The sequence below is a fragment of the Macaca nemestrina genome, chromosome 1 (genome assembly GCF_043159975.1).
Source record: "Macaca nemestrina isolate mMacNem1 chromosome 1, mMacNem.hap1, whole genome shotgun sequence".
Taxonomy (NCBI): Eukaryota; Metazoa; Chordata; class Mammalia; order Primates; family Cercopithecidae; genus Macaca; species Macaca nemestrina.
In genome coordinates, this window is record NC_092125.1 from 20744432 (window position 1) to 20772380 (window position 27949).

Sequence of the window (27949 nt, forward strand, 5' to 3'; positions counted from 1 at the left end):
TCTTTGAGACAGGATCTCATCTGTCACCCAGGCTAGAGTGCAGTGGTGTGATCTAGGCTCATTACAACCTCCACCTCCCAGGTTCAAGCGATCCTCCTACCTCAGCCTCCTCAGTAGCTGGGACAACAGGCTTTTGCCATCAAGATGGGCTGAATTTTCTTCTTTCTTTCTTTCTTTCTTTCTTTCTTTAATTAATTTATTTTTTTTCTTTCCTTTTTATCTTTTTTTTTTTTTTTTTTTTTTTTTTTTTTTGTAGAGACCGGGTTTGACCATGTCTCCCAGGCTGGTCTTGAACTCCTGAGCTAAAGTGATTCACCTGCCTGAACCTCCCGAGTAGCTGGGATTACAGGGGCCTACCACCACACCCGGCTATTTTTTTTTTGTATTTTTAGTAGAGATGGTTTCACCATGTTGGCCAGGTTAGTCTTGAACTCCTAACCTCAAGTGATCTGCATGCCTCGGCCTCCCAAAGTGCTGGGATTATAGGTGTGAGCCACTTCACCCTGCCAATCGTTTTCATTTTGACTGGATCCAATAGTAATGTCCCCACTTCCATTTCTGATTTTAGTAATTTGAGTATTCTCTCTTTTTTTCTTAGTCACTCCATAAAGTTTGTCAATTTTATCTTTTAAAAAACCAACTTTCAGTTTTGTTGATTTTCTCCATTTTTGTATTTTCTGTTTTATTTATTTCTGAATTAATCTTTCTTTCTTTCCTTCCTAGGGTTTAATTTGTTCTTTTCTAGTGCCTAAAGTGTAAATTTAGAGTGCTAATTTGAGGTCCTTTGGGTGTTTTTTGTTTTGTTTCCTTTTGAGAGGGAGTCTCGCTCTTGTTGGCCAGGCTGGAGTGCAATGGTGCGATCTCGGCTCACTGCAACCTCTGCCTCCCAGGTTTAAGCAATTCTCTTGCTTCAGCCTCCCAAGTCGCTGGGATTACAGGCGCCTGCCACCACAACCGGCTAATTTTGTATTTTCAGCAGAGACAGGGTTTCTCCCTGTTGTTCAGGCTAGTCTCGAACTCCTGACCTCAGGTGATTGGCTCACCTCAGCCTCCCAAAGTGCTGGGATTACAGGCATTAACCGCGACGCCTGGCTTTCTTTAGGTTTTTTTCATGTAAGCATTTCACACTATAAATTTCCCTGTTAGCACTGCTTTCACTGCATCCCAAAGTTTGGCTATGCTGTGTTTTCATTTTCATTCATTTCTGAGTACAGCTGAGCCTTGAACAACATGGGTTTGAACTGCAAGGGTGCACTTATACAGGAATTGTTTTCAATAAGTACAGTAGGTCCTCTGATTTCATTAATTCTGCATCTGTAACCAAAGGCAGATTGAAAATACAGTCTTCACAGAGCGCAAACCCTGAGGATACAGCGGCCTAACTTTTTTAATGCCCAGGTTTTACAGGGCCAACTGCAAGACTTGACTCTGTGTGGATTTTGGCCTACTTATGGGGTCCTGGAACCAATCCCCTGTGGATACTGACACCCAACTGTATTTTCTGATTTCTCTTGTGGTTTCTTCTTTAACCCATTGGTTGTTTAAGAAAATATCTGAATCTCTTCAAATACCTGAGACTGGATAATTTATTAAAAAGAGACATTTATTTCTCTCAGTTCTCAAGGCTGGGGTGTCCAAGGTCAAGTCATCAGCCCATTCAGTGTCTAAGGAGGGCCCAGTCTCTCCTTCCAAGATGACACAACGTTGCTTCATCTTTCAGAGGGGAAGAACATTGTGTCCCCACACGGAGGAGACGGAGGGAATGAACCCACTCAAGTCCTTTTCTAAGGGCTCTAATTTCATCCATAAGGACTTCTACCCTCATGAGATAATCGCCTCCTAAAGAATCCACCTTTTTACCCTTTTTTTTTTTTTGAGACAGGGTCTCATTGTATTGCCCCTACGGCAGCGCAGTAGCCTGTAGCCTGATCATGGCTCACTGCAGCCTTGACCTCCCAGGCTCAACCAGTCCTCCTGCTTCAGCCTCCTGAGTAGCTGGGACTACAGGCCTGCACCACCACGCCCACCGAATTTGGTGTTTATTCTAGAGACAAGTTTTGCCATTTTGCCCTGGCTGGTCTTGAACTCCTGGGCTCGAACAATCTGACTGCCTTTCCCTTCCAAAGTGCTGGGATGACAGCGTTAGCCACCACCCCAGGCCAGTGCCCACCTCTTAATACTATCATATTGGCAAATAAATTTCAGCATATAAATTTTGGGGGACATTCAGACCATAGCAGTGTGTTCTTTACTTTCCAAAAAGAAAACAGGTCAGTTTATCAGTTTTCCTTGTATTATTGATTTTTAACTCGATTTTGTTGTGGTCAGAGAAGACATTTGATAATACGCTGTTCGCCCTTCGCCAGCCTCGACGACTCTGGGTGAGGGGGCAAGAGGGGGCCTCGCAGGATTCCTGAGCGGCAGGGATCCCAAAGAATACCTGCGCGACAGCGCGGAGGACCCGACGGGGTCCCAGGATCGTGGGCTGTGGGCCCTGACGCCTCGGAGCACTCCCTGTTCCGAGCGGGCCCGACGTGGTGGAAGCTCGGGAGCTCGGCAGCCGGGAGAGGCAGCAGGCGAAGAGGCTCCGGGATCCCGATCCGAGCACGACGACCCCGGGCTGGCGGTGCGGGCTGGAAGCCGGCGGGCATGGCTGGGCCGGGCTCTTGGGGCAGCCAGGCGCCTCTGCCGGCGTCTACGGCCATACCACCCTGAACGCGCCCGATCTCGTCTGATCTCGGAAGCTAAGCAGGGTCGGGCCTGGTTAGTACTTGGATGGGAGACCGCCTGGGAATACCGGGTGCTGTAGGCTTTTTGGCTTGCTTTCTTCTCTTTCTTTCTTTTCTACCTTCCTTTCTTCCCTTCTCTCACTCACTCTTCTTTCTTTCTTTCCTTCTTTCTCTCTTTCTTTCCTTTCTTTCTTTCTTTCTTTCCTTTTTTCTCTCTCTCCCTCTATCTCGCTCTTTCTCTCTCTTTTGCTTTCCTTCTTACTTTCATTCTTTTCTGTTTCTTCCCTTGCTATCTTTCCTTTCTTTCTTTGTCTCTCTCTCTTTCTTTCTTTCGTTCTGCTGTCTTTCCTTCTTTCTTTCTTTCTACCTATCTTTCTTTCTATCCTTCCTCCTTTCTTTCCTTCTTTCTTTCTCTCTCCCTCTCTCTTGCTTGCTCTTTCTTTCTTTCCTTCTTTCATTCTTTTCTTTTTCTTCCCTTGCTATCTTCCTTTTCTTTCTTCTCGTTCTTTCTTCTTTCTTTCTTTCCTTCTTTCTTTCTTTCTCCTATCTCTCTGTCCCTTTCTTTCTCTCTCTTTCTTTATTTCATTCTTTCCTTGTTTCTTGCTTTTCTTTCTCACTTTCTTTTCTTCCTTTCTCTTTCTTTCTTTCTTTCTTTCTTCTCTTTTTGCTCCTTTCTTTCTTTCTTTCTTTCCTTCCTTCTTTCTTTCTTTCCTTCCTTCTTTCTTTCTTTCCTTCCTTCTTTCTTTCTTTCCTTCTTTCTTTCTGTCTTTCCTTTTTCTTCCAGACGGAGTCTCGCTGTCACCCAGCCTGGAGTGCAGTGGCAAGATCTCGGCTCACTGCAAGCTCCGCCTCCCGGGTTCACGCCATTCTCCTGCCTCAGCCTCCCAAGCAGCTGGGACTACAGGCGCCCGCCACCACGCCCGGCTCATGTTTTGTAGTTTTAGTGGAGACGGGGTTTCACCGTGTTAGCCAGGCTGGTCTGGATCTCCTGACCTCGTGATCCACCCGCCTCGGCCTCCCAAAGTGCTGGCATTACAGGCGTGATCCACCGCGCCCGGCCTGCTGTAGGCTTTTGTGGCTTCCCCTCTCCCTCCCTTGCCCCTACTATCGCCATGCTTCCCAACCTCCCCGGACTCTGCTCCCCCCTTGTCGCCCGCCTACACCCCCGCCGCAGCCGGGGACCTCCTCCTGGGGGTCCGCCACCAAAGCACCACCGGGCAGCAGCATCCCACCGCTTGCGCCTCGCCGCCGCCCGGCCAGGAGCCCGGCTCCAGCCCTGGAGGGCAGGAGGCCGGACCCCAAAGGCGCAGGCGCGGGTTCCCTGCCGTTCCCGGCGCCTTCCCGCTCCCGGAACGCACAGGCGATTCAATCCATTCACCGGGCGGGCGCCGCCGCAACCTTCCAAACCGGGGGAAGGGGCGGGCAGGGCCAGCGGGTGCCACAGACGCCAGCCGAGACCTCCGCTCCAGAACGCAGGGGCTGCTTTATCCGGGGGAAGGACATTGCTTCGCCAGCAACCAGGAAAACAGTCCCTGTGCACCCGGATTCCCATTGCCACCAACTTCGCGTAAACTCCAGTCCCGAGGACACGCCAGAGACCCAGGCCTCGGGCCCCGTGGGCACGCCCGGTGCCACGGCTCCCGCCAAAAGGGCGGGCGCACTCTGCAAATCAAGGGGCCCACCGCACCGCACCAAGAGCACAGGGAGGTGCCAACACAGGAAGGAGCCTACGAAACCCACCCCCAAAGCAAGCAATTAATCCAAGACAAAACCCGTCTCAGCGCTCCGTTGCTCCTCTCGCATGGACGGCCTGGCCACCCTGTTCTGGCCCAGCCCAAGCCCCCTCCACCCTATCCCGGCCTGCTCAAAAGGGCCCTGCCTACGGGAGCAGGGCGCTCCCTCTCCAAGGCTCTATCGCTCTCGCTCTCTAGCTCCCTGCCCCTCTCTCTTCTGGGTTTGCCCCTGCACCTCGCGCTATTTCTGTCGCCTTTCCTCTGTCTCTCCCTCTCTGTCTGTCTTTCTCGCTCTCTCTGTCCCTCTCTCTATCTCTGCCTCTCTGTCTCTTTCCCTCTCCACCTCCCCTGTCTCTCTCGATCGCTGTCTCTCTCCCTCCCTCGGTTTCAATCTCTCCATCTATCTCTTCCTTGCTCTCCTTCAAGCCGTTTGTGTGTGCACGTATGTGTGTGTGTGTGTGTGTGTGTGTGTGTGTGTGTGTGTGTCTGTGTCTGTGTCTGAGCGCGCGCGCGTGTGTGGGTTCCCGCGCGCGAGCGCCCGGGTGTGTCTGTGTGTGGGGCTGTGGATTTGCTGCTGGTGGTGGTGGGGTGTTTCTGGGTTTCTCTCAGCCCCTCTCGCCGGGGATCAGGCTGCCGGCTCTAGTGCCAGCCCGGGGCAAAGCAGGGCCATCCCCCAACACCCCAGCCCCCACGCCCTCTTGCCCACCGGCCGGGTCTTGGTCGGGACAAGCCACCGTGGTGGGGGCGTTGTGAGAAAAAGGCCAGGCGCGGCTGGGCCGGCTGTTCGCCCTTGGCCAGCCCTGACGCCTCTGGGGGTGTGGGCCAAGAGGGGGCCTCGCAGGAGCTCCCCAGCGGCCAGGGATCCAAAAGAATACCTCCACGACAGGGCGGAGGACCCGCCGGGGTCCCAGGATCGTGGGCCCTGGGCCCCGACGCCTCGGAGCACTCCCTGTTCCGAGCGGGCCCGACGTGGTGGAAGCTCGGGAGCTCGGCAGCCGGGAGAGGCAGCAGGCGAAGAGGCTCCGGGATCCCGATCCGAGCACGACGACCCCGGGCTGGCGGTGCGGGCTGGAAGCCGGCGGGCATGGCTGGGCCGGGCTCTTGGGGCAGCCAGGCGCCTCTGCCGGCGTCTACGGCCATACCACCCTGAACGCGCCCGATCTCGTCTGATCTCGGAAGCTAAGCAGGGTCGGGCCTGGTTAGTACTTGGATGGGAGACCGCCTGGGAATACCGGGTGCTGTAGGCTTTTTGGCTTGCTTTCTTCTCTTTCTTTCTTTTCTACCTTCCTTTCTTCCCTTCTCTCACTCACTCTTCTTTCTTTCTTTCCTTCTTTCTCTCTTTCTTTCCTTTCTTTCTTTCTTTCCTTCTTTCTTTCTCTCTCTCCCTCTTTCTATCTCGCTCTTTCTCTCTCTTGTGCTTTCCTTCTTACTTTCATTCTTTTCTGTTTCTCCCCTTGCTATCTTTCCTTTCTTTCTTTGTCTCTCTCTCTTTCTCTTTCTTTCTTCCTTCCTTCCTTTCTTCCTTCCTCTCTATCTCTCTATCACTCTTTCTTTCTTTCTTTCCTTCCTTCTTTCTTTCTCTTTGTTTTCTTTCTTTCTTTCCTTCTTTCTCTCTCTCTCTCTTTCTCACTCTTTCTCTCTTTCTTTCCTTCTTTTCTTTTTCTTCCTTTGCTATCTTTGTTTTCTTTCTTTCTCTTTTCTTTTCTTTCCTTCTTTCTTTCTTTCTCCTATCTCTCTGTCTCTTTCTTTCTCTTTCTCTTTCTTTATTTCGTTCTTTCCTTTTCTCTTGCTTTTCTTTCTTTCTCACTTTCTTCCTTTCTCTTTCTTTCTTTCTTTCATTCTTTCTTCGGTCTTTGCCTCTTTCTTCCTTTCTTTCTTTCCTTCTTACTTTCATTCTTTTCTTTTTCTTCCCTTACTATCTTTCCCTTCTTTCTTTCTCTCTCTTTCTTTCTCTCTCTTTCTTTCTCTCTCTCTCTTTCTCTCTCTTTCTTTCTTTCTTTCTTTTTTCTTTCTTTCTTTCTTTCTTTCTTTCTTTCTTTCTTTCTTTCTTTCTTTCTTTCTTTCTTTCTTTCTTTCTTTCTTTCTTTCTTTCTTTCTTTCTTTCTTTCCTACTTGGTTTCTTTCTTTCTTTCCTTTTTCTTCCAGACGGAGTCTCACTCTGTCACCCAACCTGGAGTGCAGTGGCAAGATCTGGGCCCACTGCAAGCTCCGCCTCCCGGGTTCACGCCATTCTCCTGCCTCAGCCTCCTGAGTAGCTGGGATTACAGGCATGCACCACCACACCTGGCTAATTTTGTATTTTTAGTAGAGACGGGGTTTCTCCATGTTGGTTAGCTTGGTCTTGGTCTGGAACTCCCAACTTCAGGCGATCCACCCACTTTCCCAAAGTGCTAGGATACCCAAAGTGCTAGGATTACAGGCGTGAGTCACCAGCGCCCGGTCAGACTAGGGGTATAGTTTTAGGCTTCTGCTTGGCTTTCCTTTTCTGTGATGAATTTCACCTCACAGTCTTAGGATATGGTGAGGAGTTTTAGGCATCGATCTTCATATGGGATATTATTCTACAGTTTTCTCTTGTAAAATCTTTGTCTTGCTTTGGTATCAGGGCAATTGTAGCCTCATAGAATGAGTTAGGGAATACTCCCTCCTCTTCAAGGTTTTGGCAGGATTAACAAGGATTACTATTCGTTCTCTAAATATTTGATAGAGAAGTCAAGTCCAAGGCTTTTTTTTTTTTTTTTTTTTTTTTTTTTTTTTTTTGGCAGGAGATATTGGGTTACTGATTCAGTCTCCTTACTAGTTACTCGTCTATTCAGATTTTCACTTTCTTTGTGATTTAGTCTTGGTAGGGTTCATGTTCCTAGGAATTTGTCCATTTCATCCAAGTTATCCAATATGTTGGTGTACAATTGTTCTTAGCACTCTCTTACAATCCTATTCATTTATTTCTTTGAGACAGGATCTCATCTGTCACCCAGGCTAGAGTGCAGTGGTGTGATCTAGGCTCATTACAACCTCCACCTCCCAGGTTCAAGCGATCCTCCTACCTCAGCCTCCTCAGTAGCTGGGACAACAGGCTTTTGCCATCAAGATGGGCTGAATTTTCTTCTTTCTTTCTTTCTTTCTTTCTTTAATTAATTTATTTTTTTTCTTTCCTTTTTATCTTTTTTTTTTTTTTTTTTTTTTTTTTTTTTTGTAGAGACCGGGTTTGACCATGTCTCCCAGGCTGGTCTTGAACTCCTGAGCTAAAGTGATTCACCTGCCTGAACCTCCCGAGTAGCTGGGATTACAGGGGCCTACCACCACACCCGGCTATTTTTTTTTTGTATTTTTAGTAGAGATGGTTTCACCATGTTGGCCAGGTTAGTCTTGAACTCCTAACCTCAAGTGATCTGCATGCCTCGGCCTCCCAAAGTGCTGGGATTATAGGTGTGAGCCACTTCACCCTGCCAATCGTTTTCATTTTGACTGGATCCAATAGTAATGTCCCCACTTCCATTTCTGATTTTAGTAATTTGAGTATTCTCTCTTTTTTTCTTAGTCACTCCATAAAGTTTGTCAATTTTATCTTTTAAAAAACCAACTTTCAGTTTTGTTGATTTTCTCCATTTTTGTATTTTCTGTTTTATTTATTTCTGAATTAATCTTTCTTTCTTTCCTTCCTAGGGTTTAATTTGTTCTTTTCTAGTGCCTAAAGTGTAAATTTAGAGTGCTAATTTGAGGTCCTTTGGGTGTTTTTTGTTTTGTTTCCTTTTGAGAGGGAGTCTCGCTCTTGTTGGCCAGGCTGGAGTGCAATGGTGCGATCTCGGCTCACTGCAACCTCTGCCTCCCAGGTTTAAGCAATTCTCTTGCTTCAGCCTCCCAAGTCGCTGGGATTACAGGCGCCTGCCACCACAACCGGCTAATTTTGTATTTTCAGCAGAGACAGGGTTTCTCCCTGTTGTTCAGGCTAGTCTCGAACTCCTGACCTCAGGTGATTGGCTCACCTCAGCCTCCCAAAGTGCTGGGATTACAGGCATTAACCGCGACGCCTGGCTTTCTTTAGGTTTTTTTCATGTAAGCATTTCACACTATAAATTTCCCTGTTAGCACTGCTTTCACTGCATCCCAAAGTTTGGCTATGCTGTGTTTTCATTTTCATTCATTTCTGAGTACAGCTGAGCCTTGAACAACATGGGTTTGAACTGCAAGGGTGCACTTATACAGGAATTGTTTTCAATAAGTACAGTAGGTCCTCTGATTTCATTAATTCTGCATCTGTAACCAAAGGCAGATTGAAAATACAGTCTTCACAGAGCGCAAACCCTGAGGATACAGCGGCCTAACTTTTTTAATGCCCAGGTTTTACAGGGCCAACTGCAAGACTTGACTCTGTGTGGATTTTGGCCTACTTATGGGGTCCTGGAACCAATCCCCTGTGGATACTGACACCCAACTGTATTTTCTGATTTCTCTTGTGGTTTCTTCTTTAACCCATTGGTTGTTTAAGAAAATATCTGAATCTCTTCAAATACCTGAGACTGGATAATTTATTAAAAAGAGACATTTATTTCTCTCAGTTCTCAAGGCTGGGGTGTCCAAGGTCAAGTCATCAGCCCATTCAGTGTCTAAGGAGGGCCCAGTCTCTCCTTCCAAGATGACACAACGTTGCTTCATCTTTCAGAGGGGAAGAACATTGTGTCCCCACACGGAGGAGACGGAGGGAATGAACCCACTCAAGTCCTTTTCTAAGGGCTCTAATTTCATCCATAAGGACTTCTACCCTCATGAGATAATCGCCTCCTAAAGAATCCACCTTTTTACCCTTTTTTTTTTTTTGAGACAGGGTCTCATTGTATTGCCCCTACGGCAGCGCAGTAGCCTGTAGCCTGATCATGGCTCACTGCAGCCTTGACCTCCCAGGCTCAACCAGTCCTCCTGCTTCAGCCTCCTGAGTAGCTGGGACTACAGGCCTGCACCACCACGCCCACCGAATTTGGTGTTTATTCTAGAGACAAGTTTTGCCATTTTGCCCTGGCTGGTCTTGAACTCCTGGGCTCGAACAATCTGACTGCCTTTCCCTTCCAAAGTGCTGGGATGACAGCGTTAGCCACCACCCCAGGCCAGTGCCCACCTCTTAATACTATCATATTGGCAAATAAATTTCAGCATATAAATTTTGGGGGACATTCAGACCATAGCAGTGTGTTCTTTACTTTCCAAAAAGAAAACAGGTCAGTTTATCAGTTTTCCTTGTATTATTGATTTTTAACTCGATTTTGTTGTGGTCAGAGAAGACATTTGATAATACGCTGTTCGCCCTTCGCCAGCCTCGACGACTCTGGGTGAGGGGGCAAGAGGGGGCCTCGCAGGATTCCTGAGCGGCAGGGATCCCAAAGAATACCTGCGCGACAGCGCGGAGGACCCGACGGGGTCCCAGGATCGTGGGCTGTGGGCCCTGACGCCTCGGAGCACTCCCTGTTCCGAGCGGGCCCGACGTGGTGGAAGCTCGGGAGCTCGGCAGCCGGGAGAGGCAGCAGGCGAAGAGGCTCCGGGATCCCGATCCGAGCACGACGACCCCGGGCTGGCGGTGCGGGCTGGAAGCCGGCGGGCATGGCTGGGCCGGGCTCTTGGGGCAGCCAGGCGCCTCTGCCGGCGTCTACGGCCATACCACCCTGAACGCGCCCGATCTCGTCTGATCTCGGAAGCTAAGCAGGGTCGGGCCTGGTTAGTACTTGGATGGGAGACCGCCTGGGAATACCGGGTGCTGTAGGCTTTTTGGCTTGCTTTCTTCTCTTTCTTTCTTTTCTACCTTCCTTTCTTCCCTTCTCTCACTCACTCTTCTTTCTTTCTTTCCTTCTTTCTCTCTTTCTTTCCTTTCTTTCTTTCTTTCTTTCCTTTTTTCTCTCTCTCCCTCTATCTCGCTCTTTCTCTCTCTTTTGCTTTCCTTCTTACTTTCATTCTTTTCTGTTTCTTCCCTTGCTATCTTTCCTTTCTTTCTTTGTCTCTCTCTCTTTCTTTCTTTCGTTCTGCTGTCTTTCCTTCTTTCTTTCTTTCTACCTATCTTTCTTTCTATCCTTCCTCCTTTCTTTCCTTCTTTCTTTCTCTCTCCCTCTCTCTTGCTTGCTCTTTCTTTCTTTCCTTCTTTCATTCTTTTCTTTTTCTTCCCTTGCTATCTTCCTTTTCTTTCTTCTCGTTCTTTCTTCTTTCTTTCTTTCCTTCTTTCTTTCTTTCTCCTATCTCTCTGTCCCTTTCTTTCTCTCTCTTTCTTTATTTCATTCTTTCCTTGTTTCTTGCTTTTCTTTCTCACTTTCTTTTCTTCCTTTCTCTTTCTTTCTTTCTTTCTTTCTTTCTTTCTTCTCTTTTTGCTCCTTTCTTTCTTTCTTTCCTTCCTTCTTTCTTTCTTTCCTTCCTTCTTTCTTTCTTTCCTTCCTTCTTTCTTTCTTTCCTTCCTTCTTTCTTTCTTTCCTTCTTTCTTTCTGTCTTTCCTTTTTCTTCCAGACGGAGTCTCGCTGTCACCCAGCCTGGAGTGCAGTGGCAAGATCTCGGCTCACTGCAAGCTCCGCCTCCCGGGTTCACGCCATTCTCCTGCCTCAGCCTCCCAAGCAGCTGGGACTACAGGCGCCCGCCACCACGCCCGGCTCATGTTTTGTAGTTTTAGTGGAGACGGGGTTTCACCGTGTTAGCCAGGCTGGTCTGGATCTCCTGACCTCGTGATCCACCCGCCTCGGCCTCCCAAAGTGCTGGCATTACAGGCGTGATCCACCGCGCCCGGCCTGCTGTAGGCTTTTGTGGCTTCCCCTCTCCCTCCCTTGCCCCTACTATCGCCATGCTTCCCAACCTCCCCGGACTCTGCTCCCCCCTTGTCGCCCGCCTACACCCCCGCCGCAGCCGGGGACCTCCTCCTGGGGGTCCGCCACCAAAGCACCACCGGGCAGCAGCATCCCACCGCTTGCGCCTCGCCGCCGCCCGGCCAGGAGCCCGGCTCCAGCCCTGGAGGGCAGGAGGCCGGACCCCAAAGGCGCAGGCGCGGGTTCCCTGCCGTTCCCGGCGCCTTCCCGCTCCCGGAACGCACAGGCGATTCAATCCATTCACCGGGCGGGCGCCGCCGCAACCTTCCAAACCGGGGGAAGGGGCGGGCAGGGCCAGCGGGTGCCACAGACGCCAGCCGAGACCTCCGCTCCAGAACGCAGGGGCTGCTTTATCCGGGGGAAGGACATTGCTTCGCCAGCAACCAGGAAAACAGTCCCTGTGCACCCGGATTCCCATTGCCACCAACTTCGCGTAAACTCCAGTCCCGAGGACACGCCAGAGACCCAGGCCTCGGGCCCCGTGGGCACGCCCGGTGCCACGGCTCCCGCCAAAAGGGCGGGCGCACTCTGCAAATCAAGGGGCCCACCGCACCGCACCAAGAGCACAGGGAGGTGCCAACACAGGAAGGAGCCTACGAAACCCACCCCCAAAGCAAGCAATTAATCCAAGACAAAACCCGTCTCAGCGCTCCGTTGCTCCTCTCGCATGGACGGCCTGGCCACCCTGTTCTGGCCCAGCCCAAGCCCCCTCCACCCTATCCCGGCCTGCTCAAAAGGGCCCTGCCTACGGGAGCAGGGCGCTCCCTCTCCAAGGCTCTATCGCTCTCGCTCTCTAGCTCCCTGCCCCTCTCTCTTCTGGGTTTGCCCCTGCACCTCGCGCTATTTCTGTCGCCTTTCCTCTGTCTCTCCCTCTCTGTCTGTCTTTCTCGCTCTCTCTGTCCCTCTCTCTATTCTCTGTCTCTTTCCCTCTCCACCTCCCCTGTCTCTCTCGATCGCTGTCTCTCTCCCTCCCTCGGTTTCAATCTCTCCATCTATCTCTTCCTTGCTCTCCTTCAAGCCGTTTGTGTGTGCACGTATGTGTGTGTGTGTGTGTGTGTGTGTGTGTGTGTGTGTCTGTGTCTGTGTCTGAGCGCGCGCGCGTGTGTGGGTTCCCGCGCGCGAGCGCCCGGGTGTGTCTGTGTGTGGGGCTGTGGATTTGCTGCTGGTGGTGGTGGGGTGTTTCTGGGTTTCTCTCAGCCCCTCTCGCCGGGGATCAGGCTGCCGGCTCTAGTGCCAGCCCGGGGCAAAGCAGGGCCATCCCCCAACACCCCAGCCCCCACGCCCTCTTGCCCACCGGCCGGGTCTTGGTCGGGACAAGCCACCGTGGTGGGGGCGTTGTGAGAAAAAGGCCAGGCGCGGCTGGGCCGGCTGTTCGCCCTTGGCCAGCCCTGACGCCTCTGGGGGTGTGGGCCAAGAGGGGGCCTCGCAGGAGCTCCCCAGCGGCCAGGGATCCAAAAGAATACCTCCACGACAGGGCGGAGGACCCGCCGGGGTCCCAGGATCGTGGGCCCTGGGCCCCGACGCCTCGGAGCACTCCCTGTTCCGAGCGGGCCCGACGTGGTGGAAGCTCGGGAGCTCGGCAGCCGGGAGAGGCAGCAGGCGAAGAGGCTCCGGGATCCCGATCCGAGCACGACGACCCCGGGCTGGCGGTGCGGGCTGGAAGCCGGCGGGCATGGCTGGGCCGGGCTCTTGGGGCAGCCAGGCGCCTCTGCCGGCGTCTACGGCCATACCACCCTGAACGCGCCCGATCTCGTCTGATCTCGGAAGCTAAGCAGGGTCGGGCCTGGTTAGTACTTGGATGGGAGACCGCCTGGGAATACCGGGTGCTGTAGGCTTTTTGGCTTGCTTTCTTCTCTTTCTTTCTTTTCTACCTTCCTTTCTTCCCTTCTCTCACTCACTCTTCTTTCTTTCTTTCCTTCTTTCTCTCTTTCTTTCCTTTCTTTCTTTCTTTCCTTCTTTCTTTCTCTCTCTCCCTCTTTCTATCTCGCTCTTTCTCTCTCTTGTGCTTTCCTTCTTACTTTCATTCTTTTCTGTTTCTCCCCTTGCTATCTTTCCTTTCTTTCTTTGTCTCTCTCTCTTTCTCTTTCTTTCTTCCTTCCTTCCTTTCTTCCTTCCTCTCTATCTCTCTATCACTCTTTCTTTCTTTCTTTCCTTCCTTCTTTCTTTCTCTTTGTTTTCTTTCTTTCTTTCCTTCTTTCTCTCTCTCTCTCTTTCTCACTCTTTCTCTCTTTCTTTCCTTCTTTTCTTTTTCTTCCTTTGCTATCTTTGTTTTCTTTCTTTCTCTTTTCTTTTCTTTCCTTCTTTCTTTCTTTCTCCTATCTCTCTGTCTCTTTCTTTCTCTTTCTCTTTCTTTATTTCGTTCTTTCCTTTTCTCTTGCTTTTCTTTCTTTCTCACTTTCTTCCTTTCTCTTTCTTTCTTTCTTTCATTCTTTCTTCGGTCTTTGCCTCTTTCTTCCTTTCTTTCTTTCCTTCTTACTTTCATTCTTTTCTTTTTCTTCCCTTACTATCTTTCCCTTCTTTCTTTCTCTCTCTTTCTTTCTCTCTCTTTCTTTCTCTCTCTCTCTTTCTCTCTCTTTCTTTCTTTCTTTCTTTCTTTCTTTCTTTCTTTCTTTCTTTCTTTCTTTCTTTCTTTCTTTCTTTCTTTCTTTCTTTCTTTCTTTCTTTCTTTCTTTCTTTCTTTCCTACTTGGTTTCTTTCTTTCTTTCCTTTTTCTTCCAGACGGAGTCTCACTCTGTCACCCAACCTGGAGTGCAGTGGCAAGATCTGGGCCCACTGCAAGCTCCGCCTCCCGGGTTCACGCCATTCTCCTGCCTCAGCCTCCTGAGTAGCTGGGATTACAGGCATGCACCACCACACCTGGCTAATTTTGTATTTTTAGTAGAGACGGGGTTTCTCCATGTTGGTTAGCTTGGTCTTGGTCTGGAACTCCCAACTTCAGGCGATCCACCCACTTTCCCAAAGTGCTAGGATACCCAAAGTGCTAGGATTACAGGCGTGAGTCACCAGCGCCCGGTCAGACTAGGGGTATAGTTTTAGGCTTCTGCTTGGCTTTCCTTTTCTGTGATGAATTTCACCTCACAGTCTTAGGATATGGTGAGGAGTTTTAGGCATCGATCTTCATATGGGATATTATTCTACAGTTTTCTCTTGTAAAATCTTTGTCTTGCTTTGGTATCAGGGCAATTGTAGCCTCATAGAATGAGTTAGGGAATACTCCCTCCTCTTCAAGGTTTTGGCAGGATTAACAAGGATTACTATTCGTTCTCTAAATATTTGATAGAGAAGTCAAGTCCAAGGCTTTTTTTTTTTTTTTTTTTTTTTTTTTTTTTTGGCAGGAGATATTGGGTTACTGATTCAGTCTCCTTACTAGTTACTCGTCTATTCAGATTTTCACTTTCTTTGTGATTTAGTCTTGGTAGGGTTCATGTTCCTAGGAATTTGTCCATTTCATCCAAGTTATCCAATATGTTGGTGTACAATTGTTCTTAGCACTCTCTTACAATCCTATTCATTTATTTCTTTGAGACAGGATCTCATCTGTCACCCAGGCTAGAGTGCAGTGGTGTGATCTAGGCTCATTACAACCTCCACCTCCCAGGTTCAAGCGATCCTCCTACCTCAGCCTCCTCAGTAGCTGGGACAACAGGCTTTTGCCATCAAGATGGGCTGAATTTTCTTCTTTCTTTCTTTCTTTCTTTCTTTAATTAATTTATTTTTTTTCTTTCCTTTTTATCTTTTTTTTTTTTTTTTTTTTTTTTTTTTTTGTAGAGACCGGGTTTGACCATGTCTCCCAGGCTGGTCTTGAACTCCTGAGCTAAAGTGATTCACCTGCCTGAACCTCCCGAGTAGCTGGGATTACATGGGGCCTACCACCACACCCGGCTATTTTTTTTTTGTATTTTTAGTAGAGATGGTTTCACCATGTTGGCCAGGTTAGTCTTGAACTCCTAACCTCAAGTGATCTGCATGCCTCGGCCTCCCAAAGTGCTGGGATTATAGGTGTGAGCCACTTCACCCTGCCAATCGTTTTCATTTTGACTGGATCCAATAGTAATGTCCCCACTTCCATTTCTGATTTTAGTAATTTGAGTATTCTCTCTTTTTTTCTTAGTCACTCCATAAAGTTTGTCAATTTTATCTTTTAAAAAACCAACTTTCAGTTTTGTTGATTTTCTCCATTTTTGTATTTTCTGTTTTATTTATTTCTGAATTAATCTTTCTTTCTTTCCTTCCTAGGGTTTAATTTGTTCTTTTCTAGTGCCTAAAGTGTAAATTTAGAGTGCTAATTTGAGGTCCTTTGGGTGTTTTTTGTTTTGTTTCCTTTTGAGAGGGAGTCTCGCTCTTGTTGGCCAGGCTGGAGTGCAATGGTGCGATCTCGGCTCACTGCAACCTCTGCCTCCCAGGTTTAAGCAATTCTCTTGCTTCAGCCTCCCAAGTCGCTGGGATTACAGGCGCCTGCCACCACAACCGGCTAATTTTGTATTTTCAGCAGAGACAGGGTTTCTCCCTGTTGTTCAGGCTAGTCTCGAACTCCTGACCTCAGGTGATTGGCTCACCTCAGCCTCCCAAAGTGCTGGGATTACAGGCATTAACCGCGACGCCTGGCTTTCTTTAGGTTTTTTTCATGTAAGCATTTCACACTATAAATTTCCCTGTTAGCACTGCTTTCACTGCATCCCAAAGTTTGGCTATGCTGTGTTTTCATTTTCATTCATTTCTGAGTACAGCTGAGCCTTGAACAACATGGGTTTGAACTGCAAGGGTGCACTTATACAGGAATTGTTTTCAATAAGTACAGTAGGTCCTCTGATTTCATTAATTCTGCATCTGTAACCAAAGGCAGATTGAAAATACAGTCTTCACAGAGCGCAAACCCTGAGGATACAGCGGCCTAACTTTTTTAATGCCCAGGTTTTACAGGGCCAACTGCAAGACTTGACTCTGTGTGGATTTTGGCCTACTTATGGGGTCCTGGAACCAATCCCCTGTGGATACTGACACCCAACTGTATTTTCTGATTTCTCTTGTGGTTTCTTCTTTAACCCATTGGTTGTTTAAGAAAATATCTGAATCTCTTCAAATACCTGAGACTGGATAATTTATTAAAAAGAGACATTTATTTCTCTCAGTTCTCAAGGCTGGGGTGTCCAAGGTCAAGTCATCAGCCCATTCAGTGTCTAAGGAGGGCCCAGTCTCTCCTTCCAAGATGACACAACGTTGCTTCATCTTTCAGAGGGGAAGAACATTGTGTCCCCACACGGAGGAGACGGAGGGAATGAACCCACTCAAGTCCTTTTCTAAGGGCTCTAATTTCATCCATAAGGACTTCTACCCTCATGAGATAATCGCCTCCTAAAGAATCCACCTTTTTACCCTTTTTTTTTTTTTGAGACAGGGTCTCATTGTATTGCCCCTACGGCAGCGCAGTAGCCTGTAGCCTGATCATGGCTCACTGCAGCCTTGACCTCCCAGGCTCAACCAGTCCTCCTGCTTCAGCCTCCTGAGTAGCTGGGACTACAGGCCTGCACCACCACGCCCACCGAATTTGGTGTTTATTCTAGAGACAAGTTTTGCCATTTTGCCCTGGCTGGTCTTGAACTCCTGGGCTCGAACAATCTGACTGCCTTTCCCTTCCAAAGTGCTGGGATGACAGCGTTAGCCACCACCCCAGGCCAGTGCCCACCTCTTAATACTATCATATTGGCAAATAAATTTCAGCATATAAATTTTGGGGGACATTCAGACCATAGCAGTGTGTTCTTTACTTTCCAAAAAGAAAACAGGTCAGTTTATCAGTTTTCCTTGTATTATTGATTTTTAACTCGATTTTGTTGTGGTCAGAGAAGACATTTGATAATACGCTGTTCGCCCTTCGCCAGCCTCGACGACTCTGGGTGAGGGGGCAAGAGGGGGCCTCGCAGGATTCCTGAGCGGCAGGGATCCCAAAGAATACCTGCGCGACAGCGCGGAGGACCCGACGGGGTCCCAGGATCGTGGGCTGTGGGCCCTGACGCCTCGGAGCACTCCCTGTTCCGAGCGGGCCCGACGTGGTGGAAGCTCGGGAGCTCGGCAGCCGGGAGAGGCAGCAGGCGAAGAGGCTCCGGGATCCCGATCCGAGCACGACGACCCCGGGCTGGCGGTGCGGGCTGGAAGCCGGCGGGCATGGCTGGGCCGGGCTCTTGGGGCAGCCAGGCGCCTCTGCCGGCGTCTACGGCCATACCACCCTGAACGCGCCCGATCTCGTCTGATCTCGGAAGCTAAGCAGGGTCGGGCCTGGTTAGTACTTGGATGGGAGACCGCCTGGGAATACCGGGTGCTGTAGGCTTTTTGGCTTGCTTTCTTCTCTTTCTTTCTTTTCTACCTTCCTTTCTTCCCTTCTCTCACTCACTCTTCTTTCTTTCTTTCCTTCTTTCTCTCTTTCTTTCCTTTCTTTCTTTCTTTCTTTCCTTTTTTCTCTCTCTCCCTCTATCTCGCTCTTTCTCTCTCTTTTGCTTTCCTTCTTACTTTCATTCTTTTCTGTTTCTTCCCTTGCTATCTTTCCTTTCTTTCTTTGTCTCTCTCTCTTTCTTTCTTTCGTTCTGCTGTCTTTCCTTCTTTCTTTCTTTCTACCTATCTTTCTTTCTATCCTTCCTCCTTTCTTTCCTTCTTTCTTTCTCTCTCCCTCTCTCTTGCTTGCTCTTTCTTTCTTTCCTTCTTTCATTCTTTTCTTTTTCTTCCCTTGCTATCTTCCTTTTCTTTCTTCTCGTTCTTTCTTCTTTCTTTCTTTCCTTCTTTCTTTCTTTCTCCTATCTCTCTGTCCCTTTCTTTCTCTCTCTTTCTTTATTTCATTCTTTCCTTGTTTCTTGCTTTTCTTTCTCACTTTCTTTTCTTCCTTTCTCTTTCTTTCTTTCTTTCTTTCTTTCTTTCTTTCTTTCTTCTCTTTTTGCTCCTTTCTTTCTTTCTTTCTTTCTTTCCTTCCTTCTTTCTTTCTTTCCTTCCTTCTTTCTTTCTTTCCTTCCTTCTTTCTTTCTTTCCTTCTTTCTTTCTGTCTTTCCTTTTTCTTCCAGACGGAGTCTCGCTGTCACCCAGCCTGGAGTGCAGTGGCAAGATCTCGGCTCACTGCAAGCTCCGCCTCCCGGGTTCACGCCATTCTCCTGCCTCAGCCTCCCAAGCAGCTGGGACTACAGGCGCCCGCCACCACGCCCGGCTCATGTTTTGTAGTTTTAGTGGAGACGGGGTTTCACCGTGTTAGCCAGGCTGGTCTGGATCTCCTGACCTCGTGATCCACCCGCCTCGGCCTCCCAAAGTGCTGGCATTACAGGCGTGATCCACCGCGCCCGGCCTGCTGTAGGCTTTTGTGGCTTCCCCTCTCCCTCCCTTGCCCCTACTATCGCCATGCTTCCCAACCTCCCCGGACTCTGCTCCCCCCTTGTCGCCCGCCTACACCCCCGCCGCAGCCGGGGACCTCCTCCTGGGGGTCCGCCACCAAAGCACCACCGGGCAGCAGCATCCCACCGCTTGCGCCTCGCCGCCGCCCGGCCAGGAGCCCGGCTCCAGCCCTGGAGGGCAGGAGGCCGGACCCCAAAGGCGCAGGCGCGGGTTCCCTGCCGTTCCCGGCGCCTTCCCGCTCCCGGAACGCACAGGCGATTCAATCCATTCACCGGGCGGGCGCCGCCGCAACCTTCCAAACCGGGGGAAGGGGCGGGCAGGGCCAGCGGGTGCCACAGACGCCAGCCGAGACCTCCGCTCCAGAACGCAGGGGCTGCTTTATCCGGGGGAAGGACATTGCTTCGCCAGCAACCAGGAAAACAGTCCCTGTGCACCCGGATTCCCATTGCCACCAACTTCGCGTAAACTCCAGTCCCGAGGACACGCCAGAGACCCAGGCCTCGGGCCCCGTGGGCACGCCCGGTGCCACGGCTCCCGCCAAAAGGGCGGGCGCACTCTGCAAATCAAGGGGCCCACCGCACCGCACCAAGAGCACAGGGAGGTGCCAACACAGGAAGGAGCCTACGAAACCCACCCCCAAAGCAAGCAATTAATCCAAGACAAAACCCGTCTCAGCGCTCCGTTGCTCCTCTCGCATGGACGGCCTGGCCACCCTGTTCTGGCCCAGCCCAAGCCCCCTCCACCCTATCCCGGCCTGCTCAAAAGGGCCCTGCCTACGGGAGCAGGGCGCTCCCTCTCCAAGGCTCTATCGCTCTCGCTCTCTAGCTCCCTGCCCCTCTCTCTTCTGGGTTTGCCCCTGCACCTCGCGCTATTTCTGTCGCCTTTCCTCTGTCTCTCCCTCTCTGTCTGTCTTTCTCGCTCTCTCTGTCCCTCTCTCTATCTCTGCCTCTCTGTCTCTTTCCCTCTCCACCTCCCCTGTCTCTCTCGATCGCTGTCTCTCTCCCTCCCTCGGTTTCAATCTCTCCATCTATCTCTTCCTTGCTCTCCTTCAAGCCGTTTGTGTGTGCACGTATGTGTGTGTGTGTGTGTGTGTGTGTGTGTGTGTGTGTGTGTCTGTGTCTGTGTCTGAGCGCGCGCGCGTGTGTGGGTTCCCGCGCGCGAGCGCCCGGGTGTGTCTGTGTGTGGGGCTGTGGATTTGCTGCTGGTGGTGGTGGGGTGTTTCTGGGTTTCTCTCAGCCCCTCTCGCCGGGGATCAGGCTGCCGGCTCTAGTGCCAGCCCGGGGCAAAGCAGGGCCATCCCCCAACACCCCAGCCCCCACGCCCTCTTGCCCACCGGCCGGGTCTTGGTCGGGACAAGCCACCGTGGTGGGGGCGTTGTGAGAAAAAGGCCAGGCGCGGCTGGGCCGGCTGTTCGCCCTTGGCCAGCCCTGACGCCTCTGGGGGTGTGGGCCAAGAGGGGGCCTCGCAGGAGCTCCCCAGCGGCCAGGGATCCAAAAGAATACCTCCACGACAGGGCGGAGGACCCGCCGGGGTCCCAGGATCGTGGGCCCTGGGCCCCGACGCCTCGGAGCACTCCCTGTTCCGAGCGGGCCCGACGTGGTGGAAGCTCGGGAGCTCGGCAGCCGGGAGAGGCAGCAGGCGAAGAGGCTCCGGGATCCCGATCCGAGCACGACGACCCCGGGCTGGCGGTGCGGGCTGGAAGCCGGCGGGCATGGCTGGGCCGGGCTCTTGGGGCAGCCAGGCGCCTCTGCCGGCGTCTACGGCCATACCACCCTGAACGCGCCCGATCTCGTCTGATCTCGGAAGCTAAGCAGGGTCGGGCCTGGTTAGTACTTGGATGGGAGACCGCCTGGGAATACCGGGTGCTGTAGGCTTTTTGGCTTGCTTTCTTCTCTTTCTTTCTTTTCTACCTTCCTTTCTTCCCTTCTCTCACTCACTCTTCTTTCTTTCTTTCCTTCTTTCTCTCTTTCTTTCCTTTCTTTCTTTCTTTCCTTCTTTCTTTCTCTCTCTCCCTCTTTCTATCTCGCTCTTTCTCTCTCTTGTGCTTTCCTTCTTACTTTCATTCTTTTCTGTTTCTCCCCTTGCTATCTTTCCTTTCTTTCTTTGTCTCTCTCTCTTTCTCTTTCTTTCTTCCTTCCTTCCTTTCTTCCTTCCTCTCTATCTCTCTATCACTCTTTCTTTCTTTCTTTCCTTCCTTCTTTCTTTCTCTTTGTTTTCTTTCTTTCTTTCCTTCTTTCTCTCTCTCTCTCTTTCTCACTCTTTCTCTCTTTCTTTCCTTCTTTTCTTTTTCTTCCTTTGCTATCTTTGTTTTCTTTCTTTCTCTTTTCTTTTCTTTCCTTCTTTCTTTCTTTCTCCTATCTCTCTGTCTCTTTCTTTCTCTTTCTCTTTCTTTATTTCGTTCTTTCCTTTTCTCTTGCTTTTCTTTCTTTCTCACTTTCTTCCTTTCTCTTTCTTTCTTTCTTTCATTCTTTCTTCGGTCTTTGCCTCTTTCTTCCTTTCTTTCTTTCCTTCTTACTTTCATTCTTTTCTTTTTCTTCCCTTACTATCTTTCCCTTCTTTCTTTCTCTCTCTTTCTTTCTCTCTCTTTCTTTCTCTCTCTCTCTTTCTCTCTCTTTCTTTCTTTCTTTCTTTTCTTTCTTTCTTTCTTTCTTTCTTTCTTTCTTTCTTTCTTTCTTTCTTTCTTTCTTTCTTTCTTTCTTTCTTTCTTTCTTTCTTTCTTTCTTTCTTTCTTTCCTACTTGGTTTCTTTCTTTCTTTCCTTTTTCTTCCAGACGGAGTCTCACTCTGTCACCCAACCTGGAGTGCAGTGGCAAGATCTGGGCCCACTGCAAGCTCCGCCTCCCGGGTTCACGCCATTCTCCTGCCTCAGCCTCCTGAGTAGCTGGGATTACAGGCATGCACCACCACACCTGGCTAATTTTGTATTTTTAGTAGAGACGGGGTTTCTCCATGTTGGTTAGCTTGGTCTTGGTCTGGAACTCCCAACTTCAGGCGATCCACCCACTTTCCCAAAGTGCTAGGATACCCAAAGTGCTAGGATTACAGGCGTGAGTCACCAGCGCCCGGTCAGACTAGGGGTATAGTTTTAGGCTTCTGCTTGGCTTTCCTTTTCTGTGATGAATTTCACCTCACAGTCTTAGGATATGGTGAGGAGTTTTAGGCATCGATCTTCATATGGGATATTATTCTACAGTTTTCTCTTGTAAAATCTTTGTCTTGCTTTGGTATCAGGGCAATTGTAGCCTCATAGAATGAGTTAGGGAATACTCCCTCCTCTTCAAGGTTTTGGCAGGATTAACAAGGATTACTATTCGTTCTCTAAATATTTGATAGAGAAGTCAAGTCCAAGGCTTTTTTTTTTTTTTTTTTTTTTTTTGGCAGGAGATATTGGGTTACTGATTCAGTCTCCTTACTAGTTACTCGTCTATTCAGATTTTCACTTTCTTTGTGATTTAGTCTTGGTAGGGTTCATGTTCCTAGGAATTTGTCCATTTCATCCAAGTTATCCAATATGTTGGTGTACAATTGTTCTTAGCACTCTCTTACAATCCTATTCATTTATTTCTTTGAGACAGGATCTCATCTGTCACCCAGGCTAGAGTGCAGTGGTGTGATCTAGGCTCATTACAACCTCCACCTCCCAGGTTCAAGCGATCCTCCTACCTCAGCCTCCTCAGTAGCTGGGACAACAGGCTTTTGCCATCAAGATGGGCTGAATTTTCTTCTTTCTTTCTTTCTTTCTTTCTTTAATTAATTTATTTTTTTTCTTTCCTTTTTATCTTTTTTTTTTTTTTTTTTTTTTTTTTTTTTTGTAGAGACCGGGTTTGACCATGTCTCCCAGGCTGGTCTTGAACTCCTGAGCTAAAGTGATTCACCTGCCTGAACCTCCCGAGTAGCTGGGATTACAGGGGCCTACCACCACACCCGGCTATTTTTTTTTTGTATTTTTAGTAGAGATGGTTTCACCATGTTGGCCAGGTTAGTCTTGAACTCCTAACCTCAAGTGATCTGCATGCCTCGGCCTCCCAAAGTGCTGGGATTATAGGTGTGAGCCACTTCACCCTGCCAATCGTTTTCATTTTGACTGGATCCAATAGTAATGTCCCCACTTCCATTTCTGATTTTAGTAATTTGAGTATTCTCTCTTTTTTTCTTAGTCACTCCATAAAGTTTGTCAATTTTATCTTTTAAAAAACCAACTTTCAGTTTTGTTGATTTTCTCCATTTTTGTATTTTCTGTTTTATTTATTTCTGAATTAATCTTTCTTTCTTTCCTTCCTAGGGTTTAATTTGTTCTTTTCTAGTGCCTAAAGTGTAAATTTAGAGTGCTAATTTGAGGTCCTTTGGGTGGTTTTTGTTTTGTTTCCTTTTGAGAGGGAGTCTCGCTCTTGTTGGCCAGGCTGGAGTGCAATGGTGCGATCTCGGCTCACTGCAACCTCTGCCTCCCAGGTTTAAGCAATTCTCTTGCTTCAGCCTCCCAAGTCGCTGGGATTACAGGCGCCTGCCACCACAACCGGCTAATTTTGTATTTTCAGCAGAGACAGGGTTTCTCCCTGTTGTTCAGGCTAGTCTCGAACTCCTGACCTCAGGTGATTGGCTCACCTCAGCCTCCCAAAGTGCTGGGATTACAGGCATTAACCGCGACGCCTGGCTTTCTTTAGGTTTTTTTCATGTAAGCATTTCACACTATAAATTTCCCTGTTAGCACTGCTTTCACTGCATCCCAAAGTTTGGCTATGCTGTGTTTTCATTTTCATTCATTTCTGAGTACAGCTGAGCCTTGAACAACATGGGTTTGAACTGCAAGGGTGCACTTATACAGGAATTGTTTTCAATAAGTACAGTAGGTCCTCTGATTTCATTAATTCTGCATCTGTAACCAAAGGCAGATTGAAAATACAGTCTTCACAGAGCGCAAACCCTGAGGATACAGCGGCCTAACTTTTTTAATGCCCAGGTTTTACAGGGCCAACTGCAAGACTTGACTCTGTGTGGATTTTGGCCTACTTATGGGGTCCTGGAACCAATCCCCTGTGGATACTGACACCCAACTGTATTTTCTGATTTCTCTTGTGGTTTCTTCTTTAACCCATTGGTTGTTTAAGAAAATATCTGAATCTCTTCAAATACCTGAGACTGGATAATTTATTAAAAAGAGACATTTATTTCTCTCAGTTCTCAAGGCTGGGGTGTCCAAGGTCAAGTCATCAGCCCATTCAGTGTCTAAGGAGGGCCCAGTCTCTCCTTCCAAGATGACACAACGTTGCTTCATCTTTCAGAGGGGAAGAACATTGTGTCCCCACACGGAGGAGACGGAGGGAATGAACCCACTCAAGTCCTTTTCTAAGGGCTCTAATTTCATCCATAAGGACTTCTACCCTCATGAGATAATCGCCTCCTAAAGAATCCACCTTTTTACCCTTTTTTTTTTTTTGAGACAGGGTCTCATTGTATTGCCCCTACGGCAGCGCAGTAGCCTGTAGCCTGATCATGGCTCACTGCAGCCTTGACCTCCCAGGCTCAACCAGTCCTCCTGCTTCAGCCTCCTGAGTAGCTGGGACTACAGGCCTGCACCACCACGCCCACCGAATTTGGTGTTTATTCTAGAGACAAGTTTTGCCATTTTGCCCTGGCTGGTCTTGAACTCCTGGGCTCGAACAATCTGACTGCCTTTCCCTTCCAAAGTGCTGGGATGACAGCGTTAGCCACCACCCCAGGCCAGTGCCCACCTCTTAATACTATCATATTGGCAAATAAATTTCAGCATATAAATTTTGGGGGACATTCAGACCATAGCAGTGTGTTCTTTACTTTCCAAAAAGAAAACAGGTCAGTTTATCAGTTTTCCTTGTATTATTGATTTTTAACTCGATTTTGTTGTGGTCAGAGAAGACATTTGATAATACGCTGTTCGCCCTTCGCCAGCCTCGACGACTCTGGGTGAGGGGGCAAGAGGGGGCCTCGCAGGATTCCTGAGCGGCAGGGATCCCAAAGAATACCTGCGCGACAGCGCGGAGGACCCGACGGGGTCCCAGGATCGTGGGCTGTGGGCCCTGACGCCTCGGAGCACTCCCTGTTCCGAGCGGGCCCGACGTGGTGGAAGCTCGGGAGCTCGGCAGCCGGGAGAGGCAGCAGGCGAAGAGGCTCCGGGATCCCGATCCGAGCACGACGACCCCGGGCTGGCGGTGCGGGCTGGAAGCCGGCGGGCATGGCTGGGCCGGGCTCTTGGGGCAGCCAGGCGCCTCTGCCGGCGTCTACGGCCATACCACCCTGAACGCGCCCGATCTCGTCTGATCTCGGAAGCTAAGCAGGGTCGGGCCTGGTTAGTACTTGGATGGGAGACCGCCTGGGAATACCGGGTGCTGTAGGCTTTTTGGCTTGCTTTCTTCTCTTTCTTTCTTTTCTACCTTCCTTTCTTCCCTTCTCTCACTCACTCTTCTTTCTTTCTTTCCTTCTTTCTCTCTTTCTTTCCTTTCTTTCTTTCTTTCTTTCCTTTTTTCTCTCTCTCCCTCTATCTCGCTCTTTCTCTCTCTTTTGCTTTCCTTCTTACTTTCATTCTTTTCTGTTTCTTCCCTTGCTATCTTTCCTTTCTTTCTTTGTCTCTCTCTCTTTCTTTCTTTCGTTCTGCTGTCTTTCCTTCTTTCTTTCTTTCTACCTATCTTTCTTTCTATCCTTCCTCCTTTCTTTCCTTCTTTCTTTCTCTCTCCCTCTCTCTTGCTTGCTCTTTCTTTCTTTCCTTCTTTCATTCTTTTCTTTTTCTTCCCTTGCTATCTTCCTTTTCTTTCTTCTCGTTCTTTCTTCTTTCTTTCTTTCCTTCTTTCTTTCTTTCTCCTATCTCTCTGTCCCTTTCTTTCTCTCTCTTTCTTTATTTCATTCTTTCCTTGTTTCTTGCTTTTCTTTCTCACTTTCTTTTCTTCCTTTCTCTTTCTTTCTTTCTTTCTTTCTTTCTTTCTTTCTTTCTTCTCTTTTTGCTCCTTTCTTTCTTTCTTTCTTTCCTTCCTTCTTTCTTTCTTTCCTTCCTTCTTTCTTTCTTTCCTTCCTTCTTTCTTTCTTTCCTTCTTTCTTTCTGTCTTTCCTTTTTCTTCCAGACGGAGTCTCGCTGTCACCCAGCCTGGAGTGCAGTGGCAAGATCTCGGCTCACTGCAAGCTCCGCCTCCCGGGTTCACGCCATTCTCCTGCCTCAGCCTCCCAAGCAGCTGGGACTACAGGCGCCCGCCACCACGCCCGGCTCATGTTTTGTAGTTTTAGTGGAGACGGGGTTTCACCGTGTTAGCCAGGCTGGTCTGGATCTCCTGACCTCGTGATCCACCCGCCTCGGCCTCCCAAAGTGCTGGCATTACAGGCGTGATCCACCGCGCCCGGCCTGCTGTAGGCTTTTGTGGCTTCCCCTCTCCCTCCCTTGCCCCTACTATCGCCATGCTTCCCAACCTCCCCGGACTCTGCTCCCCCCTTGTCGCCCGCCTACACCCCCGCCGCAGCCGGGGACCTCCTCCTGGGGGTCCGCCACCAAAGCACCACCGGGCAGCAGCATCCCACCGCTTGCGCCTCGCCGCCGCCCGGCCAGGAGCCCGGCTCCAGCCCTGGAGGGCAGGAGGCCGGACCCCAAAGGCGCAGGCGCGGGTTCCCTGCCGTTCCCGGCGCCTTCCCGCTCCCGGAACGCACAGGCGATTCAATCCATTCACCGGGCGGGCGCCGCCGCAACCTTCCAAACCGGGGGAAGGGGCGGGCAGGGCCAGCGGGTGCCACAGACGCCAGCCGAGACCTCCGCTCCAGAACGCAGGGGCTGCTTTATCCGGGGGAAGGACATTGCTTCGCCAGCAACCAGGAAAACAGTCCCTGTGCACCCGGATTCCCATTGCCACCAACTTCGCGTAAACTCCAGTCCCGAGGACACGCCAGAGACCCAGGCCTCGGGCCCCGTGGGCACGCCCGGTGCCACGGCTCCCGCCAAAAGGGCGGGCGCACTCTGCAAATCAAGGGGCCCACCGCACCGCACCAAGAGCACAGGGAGGTGCCAACACAGGAAGGAGCCTACGAAACCCACCCCCAAAGCAAGCAATTAATCCAAGACAAAACCCGTCTCAGCGCTCCGTTGCTCCTCTCGCATGGACGGCCTGGCCACCCTGTTCTGGCCCAGCCCAAGCCCCCTCCACCCTATCCCGGCCTGCTCAAAAGGGCCCTGCCTACGGGAGCAGGGCGCTCCCTCTCCAAGGCTCTATCGCTCTCGCTCTCTAGCTCCCTGCCCCTCTCTCTTCTGGGTTTGCCCCTGCACCTCGCGCTATTTCTGTCGCCTTTCCTCTGTCTCTCCCTCTCTGTCTGTCTTTCTCGCTCTCTCTGTCCCTCTCTCTATCTCTGCCTCTCTGTCTCTTTCCCTCTCCACCTCCCCTGTCTCTCTCGATCGCTGTCTCTCTCCCTCCCTCGGTTTCAATCTCTCCATCTATCTCTTCCTTGCTCTCCTTCAAGCCGTTTGTGTGTGCACGTATGTGTGTGTGTGTGTGTGTGTGTGTGTGTGTGTGTGTCTGTGTGTGTCTGTGTCTGTGTCTGAGCGCGCGCGCGTGTGTGGGTTCCCGCGCGCGAGCGCCCGGGTGTGTCTGTGTGTGGGGCTGTGGATTTGCTGCTGGTGGTGGTGGGGTGTTTCTGGGTTTCTCTCAGCCCCTCTCGCCGGGGATCAGGCTGCCGGCTCTAGTGCCAGCCCGGGGCAAAGCAGGGCCATCCCCCAACACCCCAGCCCCCACGCCCTCTTGCCCACCGGCCGGGTCTTGGTCGGGACAAGCCACCGTGGTGGGGGCGTTGTGAGAAAAAGGCCAGGCGCGGCTGGGCCGGCTGTTCGCCCTTGGCCAGCCCTGACGCCTCTGGGGGTGTGGGCCAAGAGGGGGCCTCGCAGGAGCTCCCCAGCGGCCAGGGATCCAAAAGAATACCTCCACGACAGGGCGGAGGACCCGCCGGGGTCCCAGGATCGTGGGCCCTGGGCCCCGACGCCTCGGAGCACTCCCTGTTCCGAGCGGGCCCGACGTGGTGGAAGCTCGGGAGCTCGGCAGCCGGGAGAGGCAGCAGGCGAAGAGGCTCCGGGATCCCGATCCGAGCACGACGACCCCGGGCTGGCGGTGCGGGCTGGAAGCCGGCGGGCATGGCTGGGCCGGGCTCTTGGGGCAGCCAGGCGCCTCTGCCGGCGTCTACGGCCATACCACCCTGAACGCGCCCGATCTCGTCTGATCTCGGAAGCTAAGCAGGGTCGGGCCTGGTTAGTACTTGGATGGGAGACCGCCTGGGAATACCGGGTGCTGTAGGCT

The 27949-nt window shown here is 50.4% G+C and overlaps 8 non-coding genes across 8 annotated transcripts; all 8 read left to right on the forward strand.

Moving 5' to 3' along the window:
• Positions 1-2693: 2693 nt before the first annotated feature.
• Positions 2694-2812, forward strand: LOC139360318 (5S ribosomal RNA). Its single transcript, XR_011617640.1, has one exon. It is a non-coding gene; the product is annotated as a 5S ribosomal RNA (ribosomal RNA).
• A 2778-nt stretch (positions 2813-5590) lies between these two features.
• Positions 5591-5709, forward strand: LOC139360319 (5S ribosomal RNA). The gene has a single exon (XR_011617642.1). It is a non-coding gene; the product is annotated as a 5S ribosomal RNA (ribosomal RNA).
• Positions 5710-10098: 4389 nt separating this feature from the next.
• On the forward strand, positions 10099-10217 carry LOC139360321 (5S ribosomal RNA). Its single transcript, XR_011617644.1, has one exon. It is a non-coding gene; the product is annotated as a 5S ribosomal RNA (ribosomal RNA).
• A 2791-nt stretch (positions 10218-13008) lies between these two features.
• LOC139360322 (5S ribosomal RNA) lies at positions 13009-13127 on the forward strand. Its single transcript, XR_011617645.1, has one exon. It is a non-coding gene; the product is annotated as a 5S ribosomal RNA (ribosomal RNA).
• Positions 13128-17498: 4371 nt separating this feature from the next.
• Positions 17499-17617, forward strand: LOC139360323 (5S ribosomal RNA). The gene has a single exon (XR_011617646.1). It is a non-coding gene; the product is annotated as a 5S ribosomal RNA (ribosomal RNA).
• A 2798-nt stretch (positions 17618-20415) lies between these two features.
• Positions 20416-20534, forward strand: LOC139360324 (5S ribosomal RNA). The gene has a single exon (XR_011617650.1). It is a non-coding gene; the product is annotated as a 5S ribosomal RNA (ribosomal RNA).
• A 4377-nt stretch (positions 20535-24911) lies between these two features.
• LOC139360327 (5S ribosomal RNA) lies at positions 24912-25030 on the forward strand. Its single transcript, XR_011617651.1, has one exon. It is a non-coding gene; the product is annotated as a 5S ribosomal RNA (ribosomal RNA).
• Positions 25031-27830: 2800 nt separating this feature from the next.
• Positions 27831-27949, forward strand: LOC139360329 (5S ribosomal RNA). The gene has a single exon (XR_011617652.1). It is a non-coding gene; the product is annotated as a 5S ribosomal RNA (ribosomal RNA).